General features: G+C 31.6%; 1 non-coding gene across 1 annotated transcript; it reads left to right on the top strand.

The window, feature by feature from the left end:
* Positions 1-5,723: 5,723 nt before the first annotated feature.
* On the top strand, positions 5,724-5,795 carry TRNAD-GUC (transfer RNA aspartic acid (anticodon GUC)). Its single transcript has one exon. It is a non-coding gene; the product is annotated as a tRNA-Asp (tRNA).
* The last annotated feature ends 9,018 nt before the right edge of the window (positions 5,796-14,813 follow it).

The raw sequence follows: 14,813 nt of genomic DNA on the forward strand, positions 1-14,813 counted from the left end.
TAATTTTATATATATAAAATTAAAGTTAAAGTCGTAGTTGGTGACTACGACTTTGATTATTTTTAAAACAGTCAAAGCCGTAGTCACCAACTACGGTTTTAGAATTAAAGTTAAAGTCGTAGTTGATGACTGCGATTTTGACTATTTTTAAAAATAGTCAAAGCTGTAGTCACCAATTACGGTTTTAAACTTAAAGTTAAAATCGTGGTTGGTGACTACGATTTTGACTGTTTTTTTAAAAAAAAATCGTAGTCACCAACTACAGTTTTATGATGTGGCAATCTACGTGGCACAGACGCACTAGATTGGGCATTATTTTCAAATTCAGTTTACTTTATGAATTTTTGTTTTAAAAATGTGGCATTTTGGGTCAAAGCTCATAGCAAGAGGAGTGGGACAGATTGATGGGTGAATGAGTTAGGATAGCTTGGGCAGCCTAAAAGATGAGTTGTAACATGGGACAATAGCAGATGGATGAAAAGAATAGGGGCAGCTGGGCTAACAACCTATGGGGGTTATTGATGGATGGTTGATGCATGGGTTAGTTTTAGGTGTGTTTGACATGTTTTAAATTATATAGAGGTTGAGTATAGAATATTTTATAAAAGCTTACAAGTTGCATATTTGTTTTTTACTTGAAAAATTAATTCACTTCATGTTTTGAAGTATGAATTTTAATAGCTATAATAAATGAAAATTTTTATTTATGATTCAATGGCATATTAACGGAAACATTGGTTTAGCATGTTTATTATCAAGAGAAATAACTTATTTTATTGTATATTTCAGAGCATGAATTTAATAGCCATAGTAAACTCAAATCTTTTTTTTTTTTTTTCAAGTTTTGATTTATGAAATGTTAAAAAGAAAAAATAAATATTTTAGCATAAAAGTAAATCTTAAAAATAACATATTAATTTTTAATTTACTCATTTAACAATCTTAATTAATACCTTGATTTCTTAATTTATAAGATAATGTTAACAAAATACTTGAATCATATTAAATCATTCTCATTCAAAATCTTATCCCAATTCATTATCAAACCCTTATTGTATTTCATATGTTTAAAGAAAATGAAATCAATTATTGTTTAATTTAAATCATGACAAAAATTTACTTTTTACAATTCTAATTATACTTAAAAGAAATAATAAGATCAAGCAACAAAGAATTCTAAACTAAAAATCAGAAGTTTATGTGATCACATCAAAAATCCATATTAGTCCTCTAAGTAGCTCCCAAGGAAGAATCAAAGACTACAAGTCAATGAATTATAATTATTTACAAGGATAGTAACCTATATGGGTAATGGGCAAAATAAGGGGTCTACAAAAGTATTTATTAATTAAGTTGTAGACAAATTCAAGATGGAAAAGTGTTCTATAAGTTTTGATTCGATTTAGAAAGGAGAGAAATTGAATCTTATGCAATGTCCAAAGAATGAATTGGAATACACAAAAATGGAAAGGATTCCTTATGCATCTATTGTTGGAAGCTTGATGTATGCCCAAACTTGTACCAAACTAGACAACATTTTTGCTATCAGAATACTGGGTAGGTATCAAAGTAATTTAGGTTTGGATTATTGGAAAGTTGCAAAGAAAGTATTAAGATACTTGCAAGGAACGAAAGATCACATGCTCACTTATAGGATATCCGATCATTTAGAGGTGATTGGATATTTAGATTCGGATTATGTTAGATGTGTTGATGCAAGATAATCCACATTTAACTATTTTTTCCCTTTTGGTTTGAGGTGCAATCTTGTGGAAGAGTGTGAAACAGTCCATCATTATTGCATCCACTATGGAAGCTAAGTTTGTGGCATACTTTGAAGCCACTGTTCATGGATTATGGCTACAGAACTTCATTTCAGGACTTGGAATTGTTGACAGTATTGTCAGACCATTGAAAATTTATTGTGATAACTCTACAATAGTTTTTTTTTTCAAGATTTTAAAATTTAAAGTTGTTTATTATTTTTTTAAATATCAAACTTCGAAATTTGAAATTCTCTCTTCAAAACATAAATTTCTAATTAACTTTTCTATCTACTATCACAAAATTGGAAATCATTTCTCAACTACAATAGTTAAAAAAAAACTATATTATTTTCAAAATCCCCTAGTGTATTTATTTATTTTTGGAGAATTAATGTAGGATCATAATGTATAAAATTATTGATTTATTTATTAAATAAACAACCACATGTCAACAAGTTATTGTAGTATATTGGTGAGTATACCCACTTGTCATGTAAGTAACCTGGGTTTGATCCTCGACAATGATGTTTTTTGGCCTTAGAAAGCATATATTAATAAAGTTGTAAAAAAAATTGAAGATGGAAAAGTGTTTTGTAAGTGTTGTTCTAATTCAAAAAGGAGATAAATTTAATCTATTGGAATGAATTAGAATGCACAAAAATGGAAAGAATTCCTTATGCATCTATTATTGGGAGCTTGATGTATGCTCAGACTTGTATTGGGCCAGACATCGGTTATACTATTGGAATGTTGGGTAGGTATCAAAGTAATCTAGATTTGGATTATTGGAAAGCTGCAAAGAAAGTGTTAAGATACTTGTAAGGAATGAAGGATCACATGCTTACTAGATCTAATCATTTAAAGGTGATTGGATATTCAAATTCAGTTTATGCTAGATGTATTGATATAAGAAAATTCACATTTGGTTATTTGTTCATTTTGGTTGGAGGTGTGATCTCATGGAAGAGTGCAAAGTAGTTTGTCATTACTGCATCCACTATGGAAGTTGAATTTGTGGCATGCTTTAAGACCATTGTTCATGGATTATGGTTATGAAACTTTTATTTCAGAACTTAGAATTGTTGATAATATTGTCATGCCATTGAAAATTTATTGTAATAACCAATGTTTTCAAAATCGAACCGGTTATTGAACCAAAAAAATTACTTGTTCACGGTTCATTGGTCGGATCGGTGGTTGAACCAATGACGCTATAAATATATAATTTTAATATTATTAAAATTTAAAATATTTATAAAAAATTAAATATATATATATATATATATATATATATATATATATATATATAATTAAAATTTTTAATAAAATAAAAATACTTATAAGTAATTAAATAATATAAAAAAATTAAAATTTTAATAATATGTCATTTTTATATTTAATATATCAAATTAAATGGCAAAAATAAATATAAATGTATATATATATAATTAAAAAATTTAATAAAATAAAAATACTTATAAGTAATTAAATAATATAAAAAAAATTAAAATTTTAATAATATGTCATTTTTATATTTAATATATCAAATTAAATGGCAAAAATAAATATAAATGTATATATATATATATATATATAATTAAAAAATTTAATAAAATAAAAATACTTATAAGTAATTAAATAATATAAAAAAAATTAAAATTTTAATAATATGTCATTTTTATATTTAATATATCAAATTAAATGGCAAAAATAAATATAAATGTATTTTTAAAAAACCCCAATTTTTTAGATAATCCAATTTTTTGGCCCATTTACACTCATTTTTTAGAGAACCCATATGCACCCTCTATTTTCATACTTGATCTCCACCATTCGTTTAAAAAACAAAACCCTAAAACCCTCTATTTCTTCACCAACTACCGCCCCTTTTCCCTCTTTCTCTTCTTCTTCCCCATTTTCTCTTCCAGCCACTTGCTCTCCTTTTTGGATTTCCCCCATTTCTCTTATTCTTCTCCATTTCTTTCTTTTTCTTTCTTTCCCTCTCTTTCTCACTAGACCCACGCCTACCCTGACCAGCGGCCACCTCACCATCGACGGTAGCTCGAGCGCGACTACCAAATTGCCAACTAGCAATCTCCCATTCCTACCATTTTGCTCTATCATGAAAAAAAAAAAAAAAAAGAAGTGAACCGTTTGATTCACTACAAATCACCCAGTTCACTCGGTTTGTCGGTATGATCGTTGATTTCGATGGTTCGAGGCCGGTTCAATAGGTCATTGGTCCAAAAGGGTGGACCGAACCACAAAGGTCACCGACTGACGGTCAGACCAATTGGACTTGCCGGTCCGGTCCAGGTTTTAAAATAATGGTAATAACTCTACAACAATCTTCTTTTTGAAAAACGACAAGTATTTAAAGGGTACTAAACACATCGAAGTTAAATACTTTGTAATTAAAGAAGTTCAGAAACAATGGATGTCAATTGAGCACATTAACACCAACCTTGTGATTATGGATCCATTAACCAAAGGATTGCATCCAAAGACATCTAATGGGCATGTTGAAACAATTGACCTTATTGGGTACCATTATTGACATTATGTTATTATTTTATGCTTTTATGTATTCAACACTTCAAGCCTATTTAAATGTTATTTTTGACATTTGAATATCATGTTTCTCTTCATTAGTACATACATGAATGGATTATGTAAGTTTTAACAAGATTTGCTCTGACAAAGACATTATTATTGGACCATTATGATATATCTCATTATAGGTCATGCTAAGTTTGAAACTAAATATTGTGATATATGGAAGGGACTATGTTAAGATAATGATATATGACAACTATGATCCTTATTAATTTTTACTTAATATTGACTTATAATGTGACCAATGTAAGAAATTATTTAATTTATAATATGCATATTATGTTAAATGGAAAGCAAGAGAATGTTAGATTTTTATTTTTTAATGTGGCCCATGTGGCTTATTTTATTATTAATTATCTTTTATTTAATTTAAAAGATAATTATGGTTAATAATATTAAGTATTAAAATCCTATTGGTTAGTTGAGGAGTCTAAATAACTATTCACGTTGATGGAACGTGAAAGAGAGAAAAAAAAAAAAGACCCCATTTTAGATTTGGTCCTCACTATTACTAATATCGATACAATTTTCTCTCCATCAAGAAACGTACATCAAAACTAAAGGGGTCGAGAAAGAGAAATCAAGTTTTCTCTAATTTGTTTTCATCTTAAAAGAATTTCTCTTCAAGATGAATTTCATGGATCAAGATATGTTTTCTTCATTATTTGTTTTATCCATGAAAAATTACAAGGTTCTAAGATTTGAAAATTAGGGCTATGTCTACTTGTTCCACATAAATTAAAGAAACCCCGAAATTTTTTACTTGTTAAGTATAGGTTGATTAATGAAATTGGTGCTATATTTATATAACACTTCGCAGCTTGACTTTCCTTAATATTTTTACCTTTCGTGAATATAGTTTTTGACTCAAACAATAAATCAATTTACATTTGATAAAATTTGTGTTATATTGTCTTTTAATATTATGATTTTAATTTTAAAGTAAAAAATTATCTTAGATAAAGCATTTTTTTTATTATTTATATTTATATAGTTTTTAAATAAAATATTTGTAAAAAAAAAAGGTAGTTATAAAATAATTTGAAATTTGTGGTCATTGAAAAACTATTTTAAAATTTAAGGTAATTTTTTAAATAAAAATATTAAACTATCTTTTGAAGAGATTTAAGTAGAAATTTTAATATTTAAAGTTGTATTTTTGAATGTTAAACTCCAAAATTTGGAATTCTCTTTTCTAAAAAACTTTTTCTACCTACTATCATAGAATTGGAAATCATTTCTCAACTACCATATTTATAAAGGGGAAAAAATGAAATTATTATCAAAATTTCTGAACCGACCATAATTATATAAATTAATAATTTATTAATAAAATAACAAGTCGTTGTAGTATAGTGGTGAGTATTCCCGCCTGTCACGCGGGTGACCTGGGTTCGATCCCCGGCAACGGCGTCTTTTTGGCATTTCCTCCTCGTTTTACTTTTACCTTTGCTTACCTGCCTCTTCTCCTGATTGAACGACGTCGTTTTATCTTTCCTCTACACTGGATCACCACGACGTGTGAAGCCGGCATCCAATCTCATTTGCATCAATGTAAGCATGCCCATCCAAATTTCACACTGCACTCAAAATAAATAAAAAAATATGTTTCACTTTATCTTAAATATTTTAAATTACATATTAAAATATATTTAGCATTTCAAAATTTTAAATTGTTTATATAATTAGAAGAAATTTAAGAGTTAAAAGTTTTCAGACAAAAAGAAATATCAAAATTACATGAAATAATAAAATTATAAAATATAATTTAAAATATTAAGAATTTTAAAAGTTTATAATTCTTTGGCATCCATGCCACATAGGAATAATATTAAAAACAAAAAAGACACAAAAGAAAAGGGTTTGTCTCACAACTGTTTTCTGACAACGGTTTTTCAAAATTTAAAAATTGGAAAACGCCTTTGATAACAAAAAAAATTATTTTATGTTTTCAAATAACATATTTTAATTGTTTTCATTTGCTTTTTGAAAATTATTTTAAAAAATAATTATACAAATATATATTAAAAATAAAGGTTTAGATATAAAAATTATTTTTAAAACATATTTAAAAATATTAAAAATAAATTAAAAATATTTCAGGTTTTCAAACATACTTTTGTTTTACAAAATATAAGAGAACAATTTTCAAAAATCATTTTCAAAACCTATTTTTCAACAGACCTAGAAAAACAATTTTGAGTCCAAACTTATTTCTTTAATTCCCCTCACTTTTTGTTTTATTCTATTTCCATTTTATTTATTTATTATTTTTTTTCAACTTTTCATAATTTAAAGAAAACCTAGAGTTAATATATCATATAGAAAGTCACTTAAATTGCAAATAAATACTCTAAGACCCTGTTTGGTTCCTTGAAAAGTATGAAACAAAAGAAAAAGAGTTAAGAAAAATAAATTTTTTACATTTAGTTTATTATAAAAAATAAGAAAGAAAATTAAATATAACTTAAAATTAGTTATAAATTTATATATTTTCAAATTATTTACTACAGAATAAAAAAAAGTGAAATAAAATTTTAAAAATATATAAAAATAATTTATTAACTTTAAATTAGCTTTTTTTTTTTCTTCTTTCTATTTTTTTTCCCATGGAACAATAAAGATGTGGAAACGTGAAATGGATTTCATTTTTTCCAAACACTTTTGGGACTTTGAAGAGCCAAAATAAAGGTTCAAAAGAATATTAATTCATCCATTGAGATCATCACTTGATGGCTTTAACTCATTTTACAAGCAATTAATAGCTTCTTCTACTACTAGAGAGTACTAAAAAACTAGCAACAATTTTTTTACCCAAATGTTCTAATCTTTTATATTGTGTTAATTTTAAGTTTCAGTACTAATCCTTTTACATTGTCTTAATATGATTTTTCCTTTTTTATGAAATTAAAAGTATTTATAAAAGCTAACAAATTCTTCTAATAATAGTAGAAGCACTAGGATGGTAGAAGATAAGTAGTTTTTGGATAAAGCCAAATAATTTTTGTTATTTTCTTCTTTATTTGTTTATATGAATATCCTAGAATGGGACATATTTCAAACTAAAACTAAAACTTGTTTTTAAGAAGATAAGTACCCTTGTTTTGAATCTTATTTTTAAAAACTAAAACTTGTTTGGATAAGTTATTTTCAAAAATAGATTTTATGTATCAAATATAGTTTGATTTAGAATTTATTTATTTAATAATTTTTTTTGAAAAAAAAAATTAGAAAAACGACATTGGTATTAGATGGTGAAAAGAAAAGAAAAGAATGATATCATATTCACTTTTATTTGTTTTTTTATAGTTTTTTTTTTAATTTTTCTATGTTTTTATTTTATTTTTAAAAGTCGATGAAAACTTGTGCTTAATTTTTAAAGATTGTTCTCTACTTCATTTATTTTTTAACAACAATCAAACACTTTTATGAATTTTTAAAAACAATTTTTTGTTTTCAAAATAAAAAAACTATTTTTTAATCACAAGTCGAAACACGTTGTAAAATTTCATACTTATCTTTCTTATATTTTCACTATGAACCAACTTTGCAGGCTTTTTATATCAACTAAGTTGGTAGTAAATCCCCATGGAGTTGATCTACCAAGTTGGCCATTGTCAATGGTCACCACAACATTCTTCCATCATAACACCTTTTGTTTGAAGAAAGGTGACGAAGAACTCTTGCTGCCATTGGTGGAGGACTGTGGACCCCGCATTTTGAACAATGTGTTCCCACTTGATGGCATGACTCGCTTTTTTATTTTTTATTTTTTTTTTATTTGGTGAAAATTTGATTTTTTTTTTAAAAGACTTGAAGTTATCACTTCTTTTTGTTTCATTTTTTTTTTAAAGGGAAAACAAAATAAGAAGGAAAACCTTAAATGTGACTCCTTATTTAGAAAAGACAATCTGTGGAAAACCAAAATCGGGTCCGAGGATCAGATTACCTATTGGGAAGGTATGGTGGTGAGTCGTAGCATCCCTCTAAACCCTATAATAAGGTCTCTACTAAATAAGGTGAGACAAGTGTGACAATTAATAAGGAAATCAATGAATACCAATGAAATGATCAAATAATAAAATAAATCGAACATGAGAATGAATAAATAAATGAAGTAGGAGTGAGTCCTTGCTCAATGACAACATTTATCCTAATAATACTTGCGTTCCAACCATCTGATCTTTCCAAATGAGACAAACAATTTCCATTCCTTGCAACTCAATATATTGAATATCTCTCAAAGAGGGCCCCATCAATGAACCCACCGCATTGTCCATGCAACCAGCCTATTCAGTCTACTAGACCAAATTCATTGTTGCCTTTAGAGTTAAGCCAACTAATGGGTTAAGTCACCCTCACTTTGTGATGAAGTGTCCATCATTACGGATGTCTTCACTAGAGGTGGTGGAATTGGGACCACTTGCAAAATCATCTAATCTGCAAGTCCAATGTCCTCGTATCTGACTCAACGCCCTGACTAGTGTCTCCCAATGAGATGTAGATGATGCCAAAAGACTCCAAATGGAGATGTGGGTCTGAGTGCTTTGAAGCTGCCTCAAAATCTCATCATCTTCTCGTCTAATCTCTTCTCGAGTGACATCACTCTCCAAAGGTCTAGCAACTATGGGAGGTTGTTGTCGTACTACCCTGCCTCCACAGATGACATACTGAACATTTTGAGTAGTCGTCTCATCAGGATCTTAACTCAATATAAACGGAGACTGAATGTTATAGCATAGGCGAACCAACGACCCAACCGTAGTCAACTGCACTAGTGGTGTGTTAGGAACCAATCTAAATGGTGCAGATGCTTGTGTGTATGAGATCACTCCATCAACCTCATAACTCTCATTCACTACTATAGGCTCTGGCTCAGAATCATCCCAACTCAGCATGTGAATGCGATCATCCGGCTTAGTGAAATCCATGAAATGTATATCGCCGGTTGGCGGAAGGACTGCATGTGAAGTATGAGCTAGGAGAGGGTTAGTGGTTACACTTGACTGACCTAAGTGAACCAAACCTTGATCCATCAAGTCTTGGATGACGTGCCTCAAAGCAGTACAACGATCAGTCTCATGTCCTAGCCCTTGATGATATGCATAGTATAGATCCATCCTAAACTGTGGCGGAATAGGCTGAGACAATGGCCTAGGAGCAAGAAGCATCAATAATCTAGCATCTGTGAGTTTTCGAAGAGCCTGACTCAACGACATGCCCAATTGTGAAAATTGTTTGGGTGTCTTCAAAGCGAAATGAGCAGATCTCTGTGGAGCTCTAGGTCTAGGATATGAAGCTAGAGGTCTCACTGCAACTTGTGCTGTATAGCATGGTTGTATTGGGGTAGGATATGAAGTCAGAGGTCTCTCTGCCCCCTGTGCGGTGTAATAAGATAGTATTAGTGTGGGAGGCAAGTAAACCTGATCATATAGTTGAGGAAGTGCCCATGACCTATGTTGTTGAGGTGGATAGGAAGGGTAGGTCCCAGTAGGCTGTAGTACTCGTTGATGACGCTTGGGAGGCCTCTGACTAGTAGAAGAAACAACACCCACATCAACTGATCTCTGTCCTCCAACTAGTTTCTTCCTCTTAGCATCAACAAGGGAAGAATCAGACCATAACCTTCTCAAAATGCCATCCTTCACATCATACAACGTTGAAACCAGAGATCCAAAGTTTGTAAAAGGTACTCCGACCACATGTCTAGCAATCCTGGGCTGTAGACTCCTCAAAATCATCTGTATCTGATCTCTCTCTGATGGTCTATTAATAATCTCTACTATCTCAAAGACTAGAGCTCTCTCCTCGACACATTTACAACAGTGTTAAATGAAAACTATCGCAAAAACTCCTAAGCTAAGTCATCCCATGTCTTATGTCGTGAGGACTCTAAAGATACGAACCAACGTTGGGCTATGCCACTCAGAGATAAAGGGAACATGGTGATCATCTGCAACTCGTCTAACCCATGGGCCCTCATCACAGTGCTATAGAGTCGAAAATGAATGTAGGGACAACCAACACCTATGTACCTCTCAATGTCAGGCATCTTGAACTTGTCCGGTAGACTGGCCATTGGTATACTATCAAGATCATCACAAACAAGTGAATTGTCAAATACTCTCAACTGCCTGATACGTTGCTCGATACAATTCATGTGTGTGTGAGTATCCTTAGGGACTGTGGTGTGTACTGCTATAGGTGGCAACCTCAGATTGACTGTGTAATAGATAAGGTGAGGCCTGTGGTGTCGTCTAATCGAGTAGTGGTAGTGATGGAGGTGGTAGCGAATCATGAGGCACCTCGTCCTAAGCTATAGGATGTTTCCTCTATTGACTACCCATCTCCTATCCAAGAATGGTCAAGGCCTCCTGAATAGAAACCATGGTGGCTGTGAACTGGTCAACTGTGACTGACTGTTGATCCATGTTTGATCTCACAAAAGTGCGAACCAATCTGCCCTCTACTCTGACCCAAGATGGTAAATCCACACTAAGAACGAAAAGTCAATCCTACAAAGCATGAAACGCGAGATTAGGTATGACATGAGGAAAACATGAAAGAAATGCTAATCTAAACTAGAAGAAACAAGTCAACACAAAGCAGAAGGGTGATCCAATTGTAACTCAAACTCGTACTGATCTTTAAGCACTCTCAACTTGAAACCAAAAGAGAAAGTACTGGATCCGTACTGTAACTAAAGAGGCTCTAAAGGCTCTCAGATGCACCCACATGTAGGATAGGAAATCTTGATCGAATGATCCAAGGCTCACCCTATAGGGTTAGGGTGGCTCTAAAAGGAGAAATGTGGACTTTAAAAGATCCCTAGTAGAAAGGATCATACCCCCTGGTGATATGCAACCCTCTACATGTCTTTGAAGAGATGGGGTGCTTCCATACAAGGTGGTCATCTCCTCCACACATGCACTATCTCAACATCTCAAGGAGTTTTCTATAGTGAAAGATCTCGCAACTCTCAGCACTCAGTGTTCAACTAAAGTGCACATTGAATGGTGTGGGTGCATCTGAAAATCCTATGAAGCTAAAGCAGAAAAGGAAACACATTGGTCACATAAATATCCATGAAATCTAGCTTTGGGCTATACAGGTCTTCAAATATCAGACTCCAATCAGCATTAATATGTCCACCTCTTTCAGAATGCTCTCAAACATATAGCCCGTCACTAGACCTTACTCTTAACCACTAGCTCGGTCAAAGAAACAAGCACACACAAGACCTCACACTTGCAAATGTAAGAACCAAAATGAAGGAAATGACTGAAACTAGAGAGTTGGAGGTAAGGGGATAGATGTGCGACCCACACGGACAAGCAATATGCAATCACACAGGAGAAGAACAGCCATGCAACAAGTAGTCAAGAAAAGCGCAAATATACCATCCATGTCCACACACAAGCTAAGCGAGAATATGATAATCAAGATGAATAGTAACAAGGATAGCATGCTAAAAAATGACCAAGATAATATTACAAGCAAGAGAGTCAACACTGAGACAAACAAGATATATAACAATGTAAACATACATGTCAAAGTGAGCAGGATAATCATGGCAATAGCATAATCAATAGGCTAAGACAATTAAGAGAATCAATCAATATCATCAACATGTCAATGTCCCAAATGGATATAGCAATCAATCAGAGGAAATCATCACATCAAACTCTCAATGTGCTATAAACACTCAGGCATAGAAAAGAACAAGGAGAAGGTATCCATCAACTGACTAATCAAACGCCACATTTGCCTAAACTTAAGTTCAAGTTTGACCTTTTAAGTTCCCCAGCGAAGTCACCATTTTGTGGACCTTGCATTTTGCATGATGCGTTCCCACTCGATGGCATGACTCACTTTTTTTTATTTATTTGGTGAAAATTTGATTTTTTTTTTTTTTTTTAAAAACTTGGAGTCACCACTTATTTTTGTTTTATTTTTTTAAGGGAAAACAAAATAAGAAAGAAAACCCTAAGTGTGACTCCTTATTTGGAAAAGACAGTTTATGGAAATCTAAAGTCGGGTCCGGGAGTCAGATTACCTATTGGGAAGGTATGATGGTGAGTCGTAGCACCCCTTTAAGCCTTATAATAACATCTTTACTAAATAAGGTGAGACAAGTGTGACAATTGATAACTAAATCAATGGATACCAATGAAATGATCAAATAATAAAATAAATCGAGCCTGAGAATGAATAAATAAATGAAGTAGGAGTGAGAGTGTACCTTATCAGCAAATAAGAACGTGCTATCATGGAAATAAGGTTAGAACATAATGATAAAATTAACACATGCATGTCAAAGAGTAGGATAAAGATCAAACAATATTCATTAAGTATAGCAGTTGACAGTCAAAAGAGAAAACTCATATGTGTAAACCCTCCATTTTGTCTCATTGGCACATATCTTGATTAAGTACTCTTTCAATACTTTATAGCAATTCTTGGAAGCCTATTATTACTCACATATCTTACCTCTTTGAGTCATTCTGGATACTAGATTCACATTTATGACAATTTGTTTAGACTTATTTAGGCTCATTAGACACACTTAGCCCATTTAGGTATGCATAGTCCTTTAGGGCTTGCTCTAGCACCCCTAAGTCATTTATATGGCTTACATGACTTACGTAGCTTGCATGAATATGCGTTATGTACTTATATCTATTTATCTTTTTATTTATTTATTTATTCTTATTTACTTTTTTTATATATGATCATTGTATATTTTTGTTATCATTATTTTTATTATAATCATTATTATTCTTACCATTATATTTTATTTTGATTATTTTATCATCATCATCATTATTATTATTAGTATTATTATTATTATTATTTATTTATTCACTTTATGTTTTTATTTTTTTTATTTTATTCATTTCATTTTATTTTATTTTATTTTCATTTCTTTTTTTCAAAATGTTTATTTTATTTTATTTTAGTTACTTAGGCAAAAAAAAAAAAAGAGTTTCTTGAAGAAAAACGAAAGAATTATTTTTGATGAGGAATGAAGTCCGTTAGAAACTACATGGTTGCCATGCACGGTTCAGTTACCAATGCCACTTTTGATGCATCATCTTGCATGTATCGGTATCGGGTCATTCTTTTCTTTCTCCTATTACTAGGCCCATCACAATCTTGAAAATTCCAATGGCGACCCAATGGGGCTACATTAGAAGTTGTGAAAGCAATGGAGAGGCACGGAAAAAGAGAGAGGATTGGGAAGGAGGAAAATGAGTGGCTACATGGGAACCGGTGGACTGCATGGGAAAAAAGCTGATTTTTGAAAAACTAGTGGTGAAAAATGATACTTGGGAAAATGGGTAGTTTGGAGAGAGGAAAAAAATTTCTAATGAAGTTCTAAAGTGAGAAAAAAAAAAGTTCTAGAGCAGAGAAGAAGAAAATTTTTGTAGAAATGGAGCAAGCAAAACAAAGAGGGAATGAAGAAGAGCTGGAAGCCAAACATATTCTTGCTTGAGAGGAGGACCTTCAGGTACATTTGTTGTGATTCCCTTGCTTGTTCCCATTTATTGCTCTATTTTTCATCCATTCTTCTGGTTCCTGAACATTGTTGGATTGTTTGGTTGTGAAATTGTGTTATTACTATGATTTTCTTCCCATTTTCTTTTGATTTTCATCTGATGATAAGTTTGGATGTGGTTTCAGTTGTGCCACTGATCATAGATCCCATTGATTTCTACATGAAATGGGTTTCCATTTAATGGGTCTTTTGTTTGTTCTTCTGACCGTACTCTGTTTGAGGACATTTTGTTCATTTGTACTTGGTTCTCTCTATCCTCTCTCCGTTCCCCCATTGTTGAGGATGGTGTTAGATTGTGTCTGCTACAACTTTGGATGGTGTAGAAGCATTTCCTGCCATGCATGCAACTATGCTCACGTCTTCATCTTCTGAACATTATGGGTCTATCCCATTATCTTACATATCATTTTATTAGATGAACTTCCCACGGGTGGCCATACTCCAACCTAAGAGGTTCATGGGGTTGTTGAAAATAATTGAGAAGAGGGTTAAATTATAAATGGGCCAGTTGATGCTACTTTGCAGTCAAATGTTCCACAAGGAGAAGACTGATCAAGGTAGTTCTAAAAGTCCTAGTCGAGAAAATTGGGTTTTCCTGGAATTATCCACTTCGATGATTATTGGAAGCTGTTGAAAAGTGAATTTGATGCTTTGGTATTCATGGAAGAGCACATTGATGTATGGCATCACCTCTCTAAGATAAGCCACAAATTTTAAATCTATCATATTTTGGAATTCTTGATTGTTGCACTAGCTCTCACTTGTTCGAATTCATGGAGTTGTATCTAAGGAATGTTCAAATAATAGATTGCTTTCTTTCTTAAAGATGCTAGAATAGTTGATGCAAGATTTCAACTATTTGAGAATCATGT

Source organism: Vitis vinifera, chromosome 4, assembly GCF_030704535.1.
Source record: "Vitis vinifera cultivar Pinot Noir 40024 chromosome 4, ASM3070453v1".
Classification (NCBI taxonomy): domain Eukaryota; kingdom Viridiplantae; phylum Streptophyta; class Magnoliopsida; order Vitales; family Vitaceae; genus Vitis; species Vitis vinifera.